Raw genomic sequence first — 13,168 nt, 5'->3', positions numbered from 1 at the left:
ATTTAAAGGATTGTCATGCAATTTGGGCTTGCTGAGAAATTTTAACAAAAGTTTTAAATGTTACCTTCCCTCCCTCCCTCCCTCCCTCACACCCTTCCTTTCTTTCTTTCGTTCTTTCTTTTTCTTCTTCCTTTGGTATTGGGGATTGAACCCAGGGCCTTGCCACTACCACTAAACTCCACTCCTTCCTTCCCTTTTATTTTTTTATTTTGAGACAGGGTCTTGCTAAATTGCTGAGGCTGGTCTTGAGCTTGCATGCCTCTTACCTCCATCTCCTGAGTAGCTGTGATTACAGCATGTGCCACAGTGCCTGGCTAAATGTTATTCATTGATTCATTGCTTCCAAAAGTCTACCAAATGGGCCTTTATATGGAAAATGCTTTCCTTAGCCCTCACAGCCACTTTCTCCCAGAGACCAGGACTCATTTCCTTTTAGTGGATCACAATCACTAGCCCTCTCCCCCAGAATTTCCATGTCAATGATAGTTCACACATTTCCTTCCCAGGAGACCTTTGGCTATAAATAGATAGTAGCCAGCATGGATAGCATTATGAACAACACTTTCAGGAAGTAGGCAAACAGCTGGTCTCTAAGTCCATGAAGGAAGCAGATTTAAATTTCAACAGGGACAACATAGGCTTGACATAAATGACAACTGTCTCATGTCAAAGATTTCCTTAATTGGGTCTGAAAAGAGCAGAAGATGAGGCAGTTATGTGTGGAATGATGTGGGTATATTTCTGTCTAGAAGCAGAGAAGAGATTTATGACTTTATCTTTTTACAGTTTATTTTTAGATTATGAGAGTAATACTAGCTCATTGTTTCAAATTCAGAAAGTAAAGAGTAACACATAGAAGACAGATATTTCTTGTAATTTTATACCTGGTCATAGCCATTATTAGCAGTTTGATGTACTTCTTTGCTGTTGTTTTAATACGCACAACACACACACACACACACACACACACACACACACACACGCACGCACATGCACATAGACCGTACCTGCTCAATTTTTCATCCTGATTTGTTTTGTCCAGCATCTTCCTACATTATTAAACATACACCCCAAACCAATTTTTTTTTTTTTTTTTTTTGTAGTACTAGAGATTGAACCCAGGGGTACTCTACTACTGAGCTCTATCCCTAGGCCATTTCCCAACCCTTGTTTTTTAAATTTTTTTTTAGATAGGGTCTTGCTAAGTTGCCAACACTGGCTTCAAACTTGTGATCTTCCTGCTTTAGCCTCCTGAGTGACTGGGATTTCAGATATGTGCACCACTGAGCCTGAGCCTGGCCTGGCCAACTTGAGCTTTGAGGAGAATTTGTCTTCTTTTATCCTTATAACTGGAGAATTGAATTACCATAAACATTTCTTGGAAGACAAAACGATTTGTTTTTCTTTTGTTTTCTAGGTTCTGCAAAGATGTGAGGTAGAGAACAATGTGAGCATTTGCTGGAGAGGGACCTCTGTGGTGGCAGGGCCTGGTCTTTGCAAACTCTGGTTAAACCACCTTCAAACTATGGGTGTTTCTAACTGGAACCTCTGAACTTCATATACCATCTTTATATACAAAATTGTCCTTCTGATTCCATTTTGTTCTTTGGTGAGTTTGGGTAGAAAGTCAATTTTTCAGGAGACAACTGAGAACCCCAGATTAGCTGAATTTAGAAGTTTCAGTCTGCTAAAACCATACATTGAGTCTCTGTGGCCATGAGTCTTTGTTAATCTGTGATCCTTCTTTCTCGTTTCCTCAGCTCCATTCCCAAATTCTGAAGTTGTTATCATATAGAAAATGCCTGGTGCCACCCAAGAAATAAAATTCCTTTGTCCTGGAGGCCAAAAATATGACTATTAATTGTTGTTGGGGAAATAAAAATCTTTACTGGACATTTTCTCCTACAAAAGAATGATCACAAATAAACTGATCTGTGGAAAGATAAAAAATCCAAAATGTATTTGCCACCAAAACCAAATAGCTCTCTTCCTTCAAATGGGTTGAATGCTGGAAATAAACATTTGTAAAATCAGAAGAGAATGGACTTAGCAAAGTGCAACCAATTTTCCTTTTCTGCAGCTTTGGAGATGACCATGTGGCATTTCTTTGTTCTCTATTTCTTTGTCTTGTTCATCTGGAAGTATACCAACCTCAGGAGCTGGTGGGGAGCATCTTGGTTCCCACATTTAAAATAAAAGGAGAATATTTAAAAGACCAGCTCTCTCAAAGCTATCTCTAACATTTGTAGAATTTCTGCCAATATCTGCTCCTTGTAAACTGGAAGGCAACTTAGAAACAGCAACAACACCTTCGTAAGCCTCCCCCAGCTCTTTCCTTATAATTTCCTTCCTTTAATGAAGGGAAATTGGTGTGCTATATTGTGTCAGAGTTGGGGGCTCACATAGATACAAATGGAAAGCAGAGAGCTTCTGACTGCCAATGGGCCAGGTGCTCGCTAATTGTAAAACGGAATAATGGATAATAACCCATCTTAGTGTGTTGATCAATGCAGTTCGCTTCTATGATGCAGAAGAGGTCACTGGAGACAATGTGTAGGCCTCTCATTGCTCCTATTCATTAACAAGGCACTGCTGGCTGAAATACAGGCTCCATTACCTAGATGCAACAATGACAGGGACCCGACATCAAATTGTAATTATGTTTGATCAGGGCTGGGATACAGTTGCTATAATCAGAATCACTCTGAATTAATTTTATACTTGTGAAAGGATATGAGGTGAGATTGATTTAATGGTAACCAAAGCAACCTCCTTTTCTATTACTCTCTAAGCTTAAAAAAAATGTAAAAAGAGAAAGGGAAAAATGGAGGGCAAAGGAAGACAGAGAGATGACCATTTCAGTTCTATTAATTTCATCTTAACTAGTTAGGAGAAAATGTGTTACAATGAAAGCAAATATACTGTAGCAGGGTGATCACTGTCTGGGTCCTGAAAACCTTTGTGGCTCTCATTACTTGCCCACAGCAGATCCCGTGATGCCTCATTTCCTCTTCTCTTTTGTCCATTTCACATGTGTTTGGAAACAGCTTGTTTAGGGCAAGAATTTCAATTTGCAGGAAAAGGAGGAGGAAATTCAAGCTGGGCAACATTTCCTTTCTCTGGTAAGAGTCAGTTATTCAGCCTTTTACCTTTGGCTCTCTCTTTATATCTCTGACCCAATAACCTTTGGCTTACTCGAGAGCAAACAGAACATTTTGGAGACCTGAATGTGAAATGGCTTCAGAAGACAGAGATGTGGGAGCGTGGTAGGGGAGCACATCTAGTTCCTCACTATTGAAATTTTGTTTTGGGTTAGTGAGATGCTCCTAAGGGAATAGTTGAGATAATTGGTGAAATGTGTGTGCATATAAGTACATTTTCATTTATGTACACATAAGCAGATATCAGTACATGTGTTTCACCTCTAATATTTAGATGTCATAAATTAAATATTTTCTATTTCTGCCTCCCTGAAAGGTTTATTAATCTTCCTCCATATCATATCAATTTCAAGAGTAGAAATATCACAGTAATTTTGAGAATAGAATTCTGTTAAAATAGATAGACAATGACTTACTGAGAGGAGCCTTTTAACTTTAAGTACATCTTAGATTATTTTGTGGATAAGAAAATAATCCACGTTATTTTCTTATAATGTATGCATTAAATATTTTCATGTAAATATTTTCAGTCATTTAAGCAAGTAGGAAGTATTGAAAGAAAGTATCTCTCTTCCAGATTTTAAAAAAGGAAATCTTTTTGTTTGTCCTCTTGGCTACAACATCTTAGCTCTTCAACTAATAATAATGTAATAAACATATGAAGAAACAATCAAGGTGATATTGGTACATATTACTGTGTATCTGACTACCTAGAAATTTCATGTGTAAATTTAGATTTTATGTCATATGTTAACTAGGATACTTAAGATTCGAAAAAAGCAGCCAGGTGTGGTGGTGCACGTCTATAATACCAGCAGCTCGGGAGGCTGAAGCAGGAGAATTTTGAGTTCAAAGCCAACCTCAGCAACTTAGTGAGGCCCCAATCAACTCAGTGAGACCCTATCTCTAAATAAAAAATTTAAAAAGGGTTGGGGATGTGGCTCAGTGGTAAAGCATTCCTGGGTTTAATCCCTGATACAAAAAAAAAAAAAAAAAAAAAAAAAGATTTCAACAAAAGTTTATTTCACCTCTTTTGGAGCTAGAGATTTTATAAAATCTTAGAAAATATACTTTATATGTACTAATTCTGTTGTTTTCTTCTTGTTTGTTTTGTCCATAGACAATGTGAGTAAATAAACATGGAGAAGTTATGGAGATGAATTAAGGCAGTTGTGAAGTAGGAGAGTCTCCTTGTAGTTTTGCACTTTTTCTTGATTTTCCTATCATTTTTCTAGTATAGGAAAAGTTAGTAGAAGAAATAGTGGGGACATTGAAGGTTAAATGGATCTAGGTTCATGTACACATCATGAAAAATTCCTGTATTACTCTGCTACACTTAGCCTTTTTACATTTGAGGTTTTGTTTTTGTTCTGAACTTTTCTGTTGCCTTTTTGGGGCTGTAGGTAGTCTGTGTGTGGGGGTGGAGCTAACTTGGGCCTTGGGGATCCTGTGCTTCTGGGCCCCTTAGAGAGCTCTGCCTGCTAAGCCAGGTTTCTCCCAGGGCCACCTGCCCTGAGACTCCGCATGGCTGGGCTGGGGGCTGTTGGCCCACCCGCCCTGTCTGGTGGGCTGCACTGCATCTTTTTAATCCTTGTTCCTCTCCTGCCCCCATTTTGAGAGCCAGGTTTGGGCACTCTTACACCTTCAATGCACCTATCCTTTCTAACACAACACCTTCAATTGTAATTACAACATCTTGAAAGTCATTTAATAAAGAAGGAAAATTAGGCATGGAAAAAAGTAGCCGCCAAACTACCTGTGCAGAGAGGCCTAGCAGACCCAGGGCTGCTGTCTTTAGAAAGGCCTATTTCCAAGGTTGGTCCTTGGTTAGTATTTGGGAACTGGATGGGTGAAAATTTCCCTATACCAACATAAAAATTTCCCCAAATGATAAGCTTGGCTTCCTGTACAAGCAATGTGGTTTATGCTAAATATCTGCCTCCCTTTCAGGAGCCTGGATTTCAGGGTTTGTGGTTAGTCATTTAGGCATTATGTGCCTCTGTGACCAACCCAGGGGAGGATTCTTGGAAGCTTGTTCATGCTCCATGCACCTTTTCCCTTGGCTGATTTTGCTGTGTATTTTTTCATGTTAATAAATCTTAGCTAAGAGTACAAATATATGCTAAGTACTATGAGTCCTTTAAACAAATTATCAAACATTTGGGATGGTCTTGGGAACCCCATCACAGTAATAAAACAGGTTCTGAGTTGTTCAGTTACTAACTCTGTCCACATCCCCAAAACCAGTTTTGTAAAAAGGTGACTTAGTAAAATATTAAGAATTTTTATGAAAAATTTTGCTTTTCATACTTAATTCAGAGAGAAAGAAACAGACTAAGGTTCTGGGTAGAAAGCCCAGGGGAATTGTTATATGCCAGACTCTCTGAGGAAGCAGAAACAGGTGAAAATAAGGAAGGAAAGGCGATTTGAAAGCCCTATGTGAAGCCCTAACCTTCATCCTTGCCATACACCCTCTAACCATTAGCTACCAGTTCCCCCCAATCACAAGTATCCTTTTATGCCCCCACCTCCTGACCTTTTTTGGATTGGAAGAATTGGAATGTTTGCAGATGGGTCAATGAAATGGGAATGTCAAGAATAAAGGATAATTCTCTCTGAGAAGAGTCTAGGTTCCAGGGTTCCATGCCAACTTGGAATCTGGGAATAGAATGTGTCTCCACCTTAGTGGAGTAAACCTATGAATGGCACATCAAGCCAAATTTGGATGAGAGAGAATAGCTCGATCCTTAAAAAAAAAAAAAAAAAAAAAAAAAAAGGTGACCATTTAGACAATTTAGATTGCTTTGACCTTCAAAAAAAAGGTCACTCCATAAATCTTCACAGCTATTCCTAGGGCCTCAGCGTATAGAAACATGTACACAATACAATATTTTCAACTCCAGCTCAGAATTGTTCTCTTATAAAGTGAAAAGAATTCACCCACATTACATCAGAGCAAACACTGGGCAAACATACCATGCTGTTCTCCAAAATAAGAAACCACCCAGGAGGCTGAGGCAGAAGGATATCCAATTCCAGGCCAGCCCGTCTCAAAGTAAAAAAAAAGAAAGGAAAAAGAGTTGAAGATGTCACTCAGCATTAAAAGTCCCTGGGTTCAATCCCCAGTATTAAAGAGAGAGAGAGAGAGAGAGAGAGAGAAACGAGAGAATTAGCATTTAAAATATAGAGACCCCCCCACCACCACATGTAAAAATACCATACTTCAAGGAATAGAGAGTTTCATTCAAAACAGAAACTTAATGAGAACATATGCAACAAATAAGAACTTGGAAATGAGATGGTGAAACAGAACAGGAAGAAAAGAGACGGAATACCTAAAGAAACTGAGGAACAGAACAACACTGTTAAAGATCCAATACTTGGATCTGATAAAATCCGGGAAAAGAACAGACCCGGCAGAAAATTGAACTTCCAACAGAGAATAGGCTTGTAATAATAACATGCTTGCAGAGGAAAATAAGGTTATGCATTTAAGAGAAATTAAGTAAATATTGAAGGCAGACAAATAAAACACATAAGAATAACTGGTGAACTTAGAGGACACAACCCAAAAAATGAAAAAATGCAAACTTTTCAAAGACACAAGAATGGTGCCTGAACAGTGTTCAAAGAAAAGTGGTTACAGAATGGTCAGTATGTATCAAGTTGCCCTGGCTATCTTAGTTGAAGGATAAAGATGGAGTCATTCACATATCCAGGTAGAATAATGTAAGTCATTTACAAGGAAGAAACAATGGACTGGCCAGAGACTTCTCCACACAACATTATATTAAAAAAAAATTCTGTTGTCTGCCAAGGAATGTGAAGCCTTCAAATGTTATACTAAGGCAAGTTATCATTTGAGTGTAATGACCAATGTCATCTCTTTTCAAACATAAAAGGACTGAGTCATACTTGAAAAAGTATATGATGATGAAATCCAGCCATGCAAGATATAAATAAAATAAAGGAGCTCAAAAAAGAAAAGCCACAGTGAAGTGGTTGGAGAGCATGGAATCCATGTAAAGACAGAATTGAAATTGAACAAACCTGGAAATTATGACACTATAGCACTATGGAAATGGTATAATGTTGGTAGCAGAGAAATGGTCTAAAACAAAAATGGGGAGATGGGAAGGAAGGATAAGACAACTTTTTTTTTTTTTTTTAATGCTCATTCCTGAGTCAATTGATATTTGCTATGGAATTTACTTTTCCTAAAATAATGAAGCTTCCGATGTCTTTGGAATCTTTCTTTAAACCTTTAGCAAATACTATTCTTTGTGATTGAAAACAAAACATTTTTCATTTTAACTTAATTAGTTTTTCTTCTGTTTAACGAAAGAAATTTTAAGTAAATGTTTTAAATAAATAGCACCTATTTTTATGATTCCATTTGAATTGAGTTATTTAGGCATTCTTCCATTCTTTTATTAATGTACACTGACAGACACAGAATTATCTAAACATTCATGAAGTCTTGATTTTTTTTTCTGAATGGTAAGATTTTTGGTGACTTAAAAAAAATTGCCCTGCTTTAGTTTATTACAATAAGCGGTTATCTTTTTATTATTAAACAATTAAGACATTAAAATGCTAAAGAGAGTAATTTAATGAACTCCTGTGCATTTGCTGCTCAGCATTACAAAAACAAAACAAAACAAAAACCTTGGCATTTACTGTTTCTATGTGTATTTCTTTGTTTTTGTATGTGGTAATTTTTTTTCTGAAATAAGCTTCTTTATTCCCTTCCTTTATAAAGTGTCTTAGAGAAAGATCAACTGAAAGAAGGTAAGAAATGAGAAAGCTTTGTTCTTTGCTAGTTGGAGGTTAGTCTAAAAAAGGAGAAAACTCATGCGGTCTGACAGTGGTAGAGGAAACCTTTGGAATGGGTTCCTTTGTTTGATCCTAAATTCAGATGCTTGCCCTCCCTGATTGTAAGTGATCCAGGGATAGAGTTTATGGTCAAGGGAAGGAACATAGGACATGAACATAAGCATTGTCTTCATGGAAACATGGTATCTTGTTTTTAAACATGATATTCCTGATAAGTACTGGATTTGTTTGTACATCATTTTAAAGATTTCAGCCAGCATTATCAGTTCTCACTGGTACCCTGGAGGTGAGTTGCCTGCTGATTTCTGTGTCTGGATTCAAGTACAAGTGGAAACCTTGTGTCTGGGCAGCTTCCTTGCATGGCCGCAGATTATGTTTGTACCACTGGCTGGTGGCAGTGACGTACAAGGTAGAGCCACTGAACACTGTGCCTGGGGGTACATCATTTGTGGAGGACTTAAAAGCTATTAAAAAAAAAAAAAGACTAAAATTTGGTCTAATTTTTATTATTATCACCATATGCTAACAGTTCTCAACAATGTCAAAGATAAAATATTACTACTGCTGCACACACGCACAACAATTAGTTGTAAGTTCTAAACAATTATAGCAGTTAATGTTGAGTGAGGCAGTCATATGTTTATCAGTGGTGGAACAGATGTATTTGAAAAATCTACTTTGGGAAAAAAATTATATTGGAGAAGGCCCACTTTTGGTAGAAAAACTTGTTTACTACTTTTAAGAACAGCAAACAGCTTTACATTCACTCCTATTAAAATATAGGCTGAGGCATTCTTTACAGAAATTCATTTCACACATCATGGAGTTTTTATTTGCATTTATACTTTAAACAGTGAAATAGAGGGGTGAATGTTGGCAAATGCAAATTTTATGTCATACATGAAATGAATGGAATTTGAGTAATATGTTAAAGTTAAATACATTTTACAAATTAAAATTAAATAATCAAATCAAGAAAATAGTGATTATTACAGAAAATTATTTTATATATAGGCAGAGGCTATTAAAAATGATCTAATTGTTGTCCCATCCATGAGATATGCTGCTGCCTGATAGTTTCATTTACTACTTTCGTTTGGTGGTCAGCCTTCTAACTAATGGAGAATAGGTTTGTACCTAATTGGCTATGGGTTTCTCTCAATTTCCTGCCCTTCCTGTCTGAGATATTTTTGTACTTTGTCACGGGATAAACAGAAATGCATTTTATTTTCAGGGCCTTTTATTTAATCCCACTTCTGAGTGAATGAAAATTCGTACAGCATATCCACCACAGCCATTTACATTCTTCTCCAAGTTTATTATTCACTCAATTATATGTGTTTGTTGGGGAGAATATCATGGCAGGAAAAGAACCATTTCAAATCTTTCCACACCTAAAAGGGATGAAACTAAAAATGGAATTAGCTCAAGAGTATTTGCACTGGGTCTTATAAGTTTAGTTTAGAAACCAAGCCAAGCAAAGGGTGTCCTTTTCCAATTTCAAAGTGATGGCAAGTCCCTGTTTGGGAGGGAGATTAATTGGAGATAGGGCAGCCGTGGGGCAAGCATGCCTCTGTTCTTCTAACTCAGACATCTCAAGAGAAGTCATAAGAGCTAAAAGAAAGCCACCACCTCTACCCTGAGAGTCTCAAGATAAGCAGACTTCAATGACAAAGGAGCAGAAGGCCATTGCTAACATGGGAGCTCACTTGTGCAAAACAAAGAAAAGCAGCTGTGCTTTCTGAACTGTCAACAAACCAAAGAAAATGTTTTATCACCAGGACAGAAACTTTCCTCAATTAATAGTCAGAGGGTTAACACTTTCTGTTAGGTTGGAATTTGGGTGACTATATGAGGGAGAGTGGAGCAACTGAGGCAAAGGGCAGCGCGCCACACGGTGACCAATCACACAGGCAGGAAAACTCTACTGACCCTTATCTCCACCTGTCACTCAGGAGGACCCCTGCCCATTCTGGCCTATAAAGACCCTGGGCAGCCAGGGCCACACGAGATTTTCTTCGGCTCCCTACCCTGACCTGTACCCCAGAGGGGTGCTGAGAATTTCCACTGAGAGCCAAATTCCAATAAAGCTTGCTTCAGCTGCTTTCTGGCGGATTTTTATTTGGCTGCTAGCCTGCCCCGGAGCTTAGACTTTCTATGCATGAAAGATGATGAACTTTACCAAGGTCATTGTGTGTGTTGTAGATTAAAAATTGGGGTGGAGGCACTTATTCCCAGAGTTTTTAAATAATTATAGTGGGAGCTCTTTTTTCCTGAGCCATTTGGACCAATGACTGAAAAAGGTCATTCAGTTTGATGGTCATAGAATGACACATACATGCCTTGAATACTTTGGCTTAAAATGTATACATGAATGGCAGTTTACCAGTTTTTTGATGTAAGACCAACACCTTTGCTTTGAACTTGAAACTGTGAACTGGAAATTCCCTTGTCTTTTCTGTAATTTCCTGGTTTTGTTTCCTTAAAATAGAGTGAGTGTTTAAAGCACAGAGAAAACAGACTGAACGCAGAATCTTTCTGGATTCTTGTGATTTCCTTTTCTCATATTTAAAACCCAACAGCAATTTTTGAATAACAGTTTGCCTAATTTTTTCAAAGCGTTTGATTTTGTTCACATGAGAACTCTTTCTTTTGCAACCATTTTTCATCTGTTTACCTATTTTTACAATAGTGTTGACATAAATAAGTCATAACAACTGACTCTTGGTAAACATAAAACTCAGCTGCTTGGAACAGATTGATTCTTTGTGTAGGTTAGGATTTTTTTTTTCCCCTTCCCTCCCACCCCACAGGCTTGAAGCTGTGTTAAGAGAACTTCTATTGTAAAAGGTGGACTATAACATTGGTTACTGTGTTAGTCAGCTTTCTTTCACAAATACCAGAAATTATCAACTTATTAAAAGGTTTATTTTGGCTCACAGTTTGGGAAGTTCTGGTCTATGAGCCGGTGTACCCATTGCTTTTAGGTGTCTGGTGTGGGGATGGGGACAGCATATCATGGCAGGCACATGGCAGGTATGAGTGGCTGGAAAGTGAAAGATAGGGAAAGATACCAGGGTCTGATAGGCCTTTCCCCTGTGCCTCACCTCTGAAAAGTTACATCATCTCCCAAAAGCGCCACACTGGGAAGTAAGCCTCTAATATAGGGACCTCTGTGGGACACTCAACATCCAAACCATAGCAGATTTCAAGATGGATTGGATGGGGGCTGGGGAGATAGCTCAGTTGGTAGAGAGCTTGCCTTGCAAGCACAAGGTACTGGGTTTGATCCCCAGTACCCGCCCCCCCCCCAAAAAAAGTGAATTTTCTAGATGGTTAAATACTTACAATTATTCCAAACTAATGGTTGAAGGAAAGCTTTCTATAATGTATTACATCTTAGAAAAAAATATAAAACTGAGCATCGAACCTAATAAACTAACAATGAGTTGACATCCGAGGAAGCAATAAAGTAGGGTGATGATAATTATGAGTTCCTCTGGGGACATCTGGTGAACATGACACCCTTCCAACGGATGTCCCTCAATTGCCTTGCTGGTCTAGCTCGTGTTCCCTTCTCCCTCCTTGATTTCTCTATCTTGCTGTACACTTCTGGCCCTTCCCCAAGAATCTTTGACTATCATTCTCTTCAATTCAATTGTTCTTTCTGAAAACTACTTCTCAGCTATGTGACTTAGTTTTTCATTTAGTTGATTTTAATTTCATCTTTCTTTTACATGTGGATTTCTATTTTCCTGCTACTACTAGAATTTGCAATGTTGTGGGGGTTATCTTTTCCTTTTTTTCTACCAGATTGACCAAATTGGAGTTTGACATCTTTTAACCTTTTAATTGTCCCCATCAGTTTTCATGCTGTTCATTGGGGTTTGGTGGTTAAGATTGTCTGGACCAATGGCTACAAAAGCATTTATGGGTGTCTTAGAGGGAGAGGAACCAAAGCCCTCAGATATAAGTGATGGCAAAAGACTTTCCAGAGGGTTATGCCCTTCTTATTGTTTCAGACTTTTCATATACATGTTTATTTCTGTAAATTGCTTTTCCCATTTGGTTGAATGATTAACTGTAATGCCCAGAGTAAATGCTACCAGCTATCAAATATGTGTATGTTGATGCTGTAGTTGGTTTAGAAATAATGAAAAAGTTCCTCTTAAGATTAAAAACAGCAGCAACAACAAAAAACAGCCCACTCACATATCTCAAATCCCAGTTGAGCTAAAGCTACAAATCTCAGCTATTTGTAGGATATAGTTGAGAGACGACTCTTGGATAATGAAGGTTCATAAGCCTGGGCTGTAGTTAGTGTAAGATGTAAACAGGAGCCTTCTTGTTTTCACTCTGTCGGAAGCTCTAATTCATTTCTAATTACCATCTTCTGGAAAAACACTGTGTTGTCACTGCTTTTTAAATTTCTCCCTCTTTTAGAGAAAAACACATATTTTAGGTCATTAAGAAAAACCTTGTCTTGAGTTGGATGATGTTTTTGTTCAACAAAGCAGAATTATTATTTTGTTTCAGGCACAATTTGTGGGGTAGGAGGAAGAGGCTGCATGCATTTTAATTTGGCAGTGAATTAACAATAATCAAGAGAAGGTAGCTTTTCCACTGTTCTGCAGTTCAGATCTACATATTTATTCAAGCCAGAGAAGAATCATCCTTGACATTTGGATTTTTAAAATGAATTGGTCAGGAAGAAAAAATATTTGAGATACCAAGACCTTTCCTTAATTTTCAACTCGATATTGCATCTTGCCATCTAAAAAAAAAAAAAAAAAAATCCATGAAGAAAAAGAAAAAGAAGGCTGTTAAAATTTTCAGGTGTGATAAAGAAAGATCAGTATGATTTTATATCGACAAGGAAGTGGAAGATGACAAAAATCAGCTTTTACTCTTTTCATGCTATAAAATAATACCACAATATGTGTTAAATTTACGTGGACAAAAGTTAGCTTTCCCCCCCCCATTGACAAGCTAAGATTATCTTGGTTATTTTTTTTTTCAGTGACCTAGTATGTATAAAATGTATGAATTGATGGGATAAATTTTTCTTTGAGATTGTGAATGGAAGTGGGTCAATGCAGTTATCCCACTCTCTGGTATATATCCAAATGAATTAAAATCAGCATACTATAGTAGCCACATCGATGTTTATA

At 37.6% G+C, this 13,168-nt stretch overlaps 1 long non-coding RNA gene across 1 annotated transcript; it reads left to right on the top strand.

Annotated features, from left to right (window-relative positions):
- The first annotated feature begins 1,485 nt into the window (after positions 1–1,485).
- On the top strand, positions 1,486–2,874 carry LOC306645061. The gene is made up of 2 exons (XR_013759527.1): positions 1,486–1,609; positions 1,761–2,874. It is a non-coding gene; the product is annotated as an uncharacterized lncRNA (long non-coding RNA).
- The last annotated feature ends 10,294 nt before the right edge of the window (positions 2,875–13,168 follow it).

This window comes from Sciurus vulgaris (genome assembly GCF_902686455.1).
Source record: "Sciurus vulgaris genome assembly, chromosome: 15".
In the NCBI taxonomy this organism is placed as follows: Eukaryota; Metazoa; Chordata; class Mammalia; order Rodentia; family Sciuridae; genus Sciurus; species Sciurus vulgaris.
This window is presented reverse-complemented; position numbering and strand designations above follow the sequence as displayed.